Source organism: Bombus affinis, unplaced genomic scaffold, assembly GCF_024516045.1.
Source record: "Bombus affinis isolate iyBomAffi1 unplaced genomic scaffold, iyBomAffi1.2 ctg00000082.1, whole genome shotgun sequence".
Classification (NCBI taxonomy): domain Eukaryota; kingdom Metazoa; phylum Arthropoda; class Insecta; order Hymenoptera; family Apidae; genus Bombus; species Bombus affinis.
This window is the reverse complement of record NW_026108830.1, coordinates 480,001-485,319: the sequence shown is the minus strand read 5'-3', so window position 1 is coordinate 485,319 and position 5,319 is coordinate 480,001. Positions and strand designations below refer to the sequence as shown.

Genomic DNA, 5,319 nt, shown 5'->3' with positions numbered 1-5,319 from the left:
TTACAAACAGAAATAATTCTGTGAAGTATGAATCTTTGTATCGATATATGATGGTGAGAGAGGAGGAGAATTAAAGTGGCTGAGTGACGTTGTTACTGAACCATGGAACGTTGCTCTCTAAGTCATATTACATATATATATAAAATGAAAAGTCTCGTCGTACGGTGCTTACGTCCCACCTACGACACAGAGAGAACTTTTAAACGAAAATGCTGGTTTTTGGGAATATATTATAAGATCCCTGGTTGATCCTGCCAGTAGTCATATGCTTGTCTCAAAGATTAAGCCATGCATGTCTCAGTACATGCCGCATTAAGGTGAAACCGCGAATGGCTCATTAAATCAGTTATGGTTTCTTAGATCATACCTACATTTACTTGGATAACTGTGGTAATTCTAGAGCTAATACATGCAAACAGATTCCGACCAGAGATGGTAGGAATGCTTTTATTAGATCAAAACCAATCGGTGGCGGATGGATCGTCTGTCCGTCCATCGTTTGTTTTGGTGACTCTGAATAACTTTGTGCTGATCGCATGGTCATCTAGCACCGGCGACGCATCTTTCAAATGTCTGCCTTATCAACTGTCGATGGTAGGTTCTGCGCCTACCATGGTTGTAACGGGTAACGGGGAATCAGGGTTCGATTCCGGAGAGGGAGCCTGAGAAACAGCTACCACATCCAAGGAAGGCAGCAGGCGCGCAAATTACCCACTCCCGGCACGGGGAGGTAGTGACGAAAAATAACGATACGGGACTCATCCGAGGCCCCGTAATCGGAATGAGTACACTTTAAATCCTTTAACGAGGACCAATTGGAGGGCAAGTCTGGTGCCAGCAGCCGCGGTAATTCCAGCTCCAATAGCGTATATTAAAGTTGTTGCGGTTAAAAAGCTCGTAGTTGAATCTGTGTGTCACAGTGTCGGTTCACCGCTCGCGGTGTTTAACTGGCATTATGTGGTACGTCCTATCGGTGGGCTTAGCTCCTCGCGGGCGGTCCAACTAATATCCCATCGCGGTGCTCTTCACTGAGTGTCGAGGTGGGCCGATACGTTTACTTTGAACAAATTAGAGTGCTTAAAGCAGGCTACCTTCGCCTGAATACTGTGTGCATGGAATAATGGAATAGGACCTCGGTTCTATTTTGTTGGTTTTCGGAGCCCCGAGGTAATGATTAATAGGGACAGATGGGGGCATTCGTATTGCGACGTTAGAGGTGAAATTCTTGGATCGTCGCAAGACGGACAGAAGCGAAAGCATTTGCCAAAAATGTTTTCATTAATCAAGAACGAAAGTTAGAGGTTCGAAGGCGATCAGATACCGCCCTAGTTCTAACCATAAACGATGCCAGCCAGCGATCCGCCGAAGTTCCTCCGATGACTCGGCGGGCAGCTTCCGGGAAACCAAAGCTTTTGGGTTCCGGGGGAAGTATGGTTGCAAAGCTGAAACTTAAAGGAATTGACGGAAGGGCACCACCAGGAGTGGAGCCTGCGGCTTAATTTGACTCAACACGGGAAACCTCACCAGGCCCGGACACCGGAAGGATTGACAGATTGATAGCTCTTTCTTGATTCGGTGGGTGGTGGTGCATGGCCGTTCTTAGTTGGTGGAGCGATTTGTCTGGTTAATTCCGATAACGAACGAGACTCTAGCCTGCTAAATAGACGTAACTTATGGTATCTCGAAGGCCCCCGGCTTCGGTCGGTGGGTTTTTACTACCAACGTACAAACAAATCTTCTTAGAGGAACAGGCGGCTTCTAGCCGCACGAGATTGAGCAATAACAGGTCTGTGATGCCCTTAGATGTTCTGGGCCGCACGCGCGCTACACTGAAGGAATCAGCGTGTTTTCCCTGGCCGAAAGGCCCGGGTAACCCGCTGAACCTCCTTCGTGCTAGGGATTGGGGCTTGCAATTATTCCCCATGAACGAGGAATTCCCAGTAAGCGCGAGTCATAAGCTCGCGTTGATTACGTCCCTGCCCTTTGTACACACCGCCCGTCGCTACTACCGATTGAATGATTTAGTGAGGTCTTCGGACTGGTGCGCGGCCAATGTGATAAGCATTGCCGATGTTACCGGGAAGATGACCAAACTTGATCATTTAGAGGAAGTAAAAGTCGTAACAAGGTTTCCGTAGGTGAACCTGCGGAAGGATCATTAACGATATAACACAAAAACTTAAAGAATTTGACTTGAACACTTGAAAAATACGAAACTGTATAAGTCGGTAAGGAGCCGTACTCCTCCTATATCGACGAACCAAAGTATATACGACGTATCAACAAGCTATATACTTTAACAAAGAACAGTTAAATTCGCCCGGAGCGTGGCTTACTCCGTTGGCAAAATGATGAAAAGACATAAGGAGGAGACGACCCTTCAGCTACGAAACTATATGAAGAGAAGGTGGCACTCTCTCTCGATCATCGGGATGAAGAGATACATACATACATATATATATATATATATATATATACATACATAAACGAATTCGAGGCGCCTGCGTGAGGTCGTACACAGAAAGACCCGCCGCCTGCGAATAACAAAATATATACGAATTCGAGGCGCCTGCGTGAGGTCGTACACAGAAAGACCCGCCGTCTGCGAATATTATGATTTTATAATAAAACTATAAATGGGAACTTGAGCTTTCGAAAATTAAACTTTGACACGAATATCGAACGAAAAATTACGAATGGAAACCACCCGTAAAGAGAAATGAGATCGAGGCGCTTGCGTGAGGCCGTATACAGAAAGACCCGCCGCCACGATCTCGTATTTTTTTTTTGCGTCGTGGAGACCGTACAAACGAATAACAAAATCTCTAAAGTGCCTCGTGTCGGAGAGATCATGCTCGCCTATTCTCTTCTATGTTTCGTGGTCTGTGTTGCGTTTGCTCTCCTCCTAGCAACGGGACATCGAAGACTCCTCTTTGGGATCGAACGAAGCGACTAAAACGAGTCGACGAGAGCGAAAGTACGAGTAGCGAGTCGCGCATGTAGAAAGGATACCGACATATCTTCGAAGGTTCTCTTCGAAGATCCATGGATACCTCATGCGCGTCGACCTCTCGTCTCTTTCACCGCTCTCGGTCGTTCTCGAAACGTGCTTCCTACCCATAGGGCGTGTGTTCTTCGTATGTCGTTTTGTTCGAAATAACGAAACCACTTGTAACATACTCGTGGATCGGGTAACCTAGAACGAAAACGCATTGCGTGGATGTTGGCCCGCTATGATAATGATAATGATGACGATGACTATGATGACGATGCGTAGCAACGATTCGTAACTAGTCTAGCCGAAGTTGGTTCAGAGGGGACCGCAGGCTGTCTACCCTCGATGTCGTGAGTCGGACACCCGTGCCGTCGCTAGAGTTTTTTCAAAGCTCGGCTTCTGGATATTGGGAAGAAAGACCGCTCGAGGACGACGGCTGCGCGTGCGTCCCATCGAATTTTTTTTTTTTTATACCACCTGAACGACTAAAGTTTCGTCTAGTTCGTCGCATATAACCCGTTCAGAGGGGACCGCAGGCTGTCTATCCTCGTTGTCGTGAGTCGGACACCCGTGCCGTCGCTGAAGTTTTTTCAAAGCTCGGCTTCTGGATATTGGGAAGAAAGACCGCGCGAGGTAGATGGATGCGAGTCCCATCGAATTTTTTTATTTTTTAAAAAAACAATCACCTGAACGGAGATGTGTTCTCTTTCGTCGATTTTTCACGCTTTGAGTCGTCGCGATCGCCATCCGTTCGGAGGAGATCGCCGACTTCGAAGCCTCGATGTCGTGAGTCGGACACCCGTGCCGTCGCTAGAGTTTTTTCAAAGCTCGGCTTCTGGATATTGGGAGGAAAGACCGCTCGAGGCCGAGGGTCGCGCGAGTCCCATCGAATCTTTACATCACCCGAACGATGGAGGCGCACGCTCTTTTTCTTGAATAATTGGACGAGAGGAATGCATATCGTATTATATATACACACACACACATATATATGGGCTAGCCACCGTGCGTATTTCTTCGCGAGATCGTGTGCTGCACAGAGGATTCAGAATCGGGTGTTATATCCCCGTCGTTTCCTGACGAACGGAGCTTCGATCTCGATGGTTGTTATATATCATAATGTACTTTTCGCCCGGCCGGCGGACGCGCGTATCTTCGCGCGTTCGTCGGATTTCATTTTCGAACGTTTTCGTGTCGTCGATCTTCCGGCGACTTCTGCGCGTCCGATTCCCGTTGGTCGGTCGTGTCGGATCTCGGCTTCGCTCGAACCGAGTATTAAGAGTACATGGAGTACAAGAGTTTTAAAAAATATATGAAAAGATTACCCTGAACGGTGGATCACTTGGCTCGTGGGTCGATGAAGAACGCAGCTAATTGCGCGTCAACGTGTGAACTGCAGGACACATGAACATCGACATTTCGAACGCACATTGCGGTCCACGGATACAATTCCTGGACCACGCCTGGCTGAGGGTTGCTCACGTAAACCTAAGACTGCTTGCGTTGCGTGTCGTTCCTCTCTATCTGTCTCTCTCTGTCCCTTGGTGCCTTCGACAACCCGCCGTCGTTCTTACGATACGTAGAACGTTTCAGAGTCGGAGGAAGCGCACGAAGAAGGATACGAACAAGAGCGGACGCGAGAGAACGTACGCGACGTACGAGCGATTGTTGGACGCTCGTCGGCGTTCGTCGCGGTCGTGTCGAGGCCGTGCAATTCGTACGCATGCTCGATATATAAACTATCGTGTTCACGGGAGACACTACGAAACTCTACCTCTGTCTCTCTCTGTCCCTTGGTGCCTTCGACAACCCGCCGTCGTTCTTACGATACGTAGAACGTTTCAGAGTCGGAGGAAGCGCACGAAGAAGGATACGAATAAGAGCGGAGAGAACCGTCACGGACCTGCGTGAGTGCTAGCGGCGTCGTGAGTCGTCCTTTCGTACGACCGCCCGCTTATGCACCGCTTCGTGTCGGTTATCGAATATATTATATATATATATATATATATATATATATATATATATATATATATACGTAGTGTTGTCCTCGTGACCGATTTTTTTTCATATCAGCAGATTTGCATACGTTTGCAGGTTTTCGATGAGCACGATGTCCGCGCCCCCGACGTCGTCTTAAATGAATATTATTTTGGCGAGACTGAGAGAAAGCAAATATGGGAACTCGGTCGAGAGAGGAGAGAAGGAGAACAGCCTCAGATAAAAGTAAACTTGGTAACGGTGCGGAATTTTGCCGTACAACCGTCTTTTCTTAAGACGTTTTACTCGAATAGCCCCAGGGATCTAATGCCCACTCCGTCTCTTCG

At 47.8% G+C, this 5,319-nt stretch overlaps 1 long non-coding RNA gene and 2 other non-coding genes across 3 annotated transcripts; all 3 read left to right on the top strand.

Moving 5' to 3' along the window:
• The first annotated feature begins 238 nt into the window (after positions 1–238).
• On the top strand, positions 239–2,161 carry LOC126927336 (small subunit ribosomal RNA). The gene has a single exon (XR_007715388.1). It is a non-coding gene; the product is annotated as a small subunit ribosomal RNA (ribosomal RNA).
• A 308-nt stretch (positions 2,162–2,469) lies between these two features.
• On the top strand, positions 2,470–3,468 carry LOC126927283 (uncharacterized). The gene is made up of 2 exons (XR_007715351.1): positions 2,470–2,510; positions 2,579–3,468. It is a non-coding gene; the product is annotated as an uncharacterized LOC126927283 (long non-coding RNA).
• Positions 3,469–4,317: 849 nt separating this feature from the next.
• Positions 4,318–4,472, top strand: LOC126927318 (5.8S ribosomal RNA). Its single transcript, XR_007715370.1, has one exon. It is a non-coding gene; the product is annotated as a 5.8S ribosomal RNA (ribosomal RNA).
• Positions 4,473–5,319: the final 847 nt, after the last annotated feature.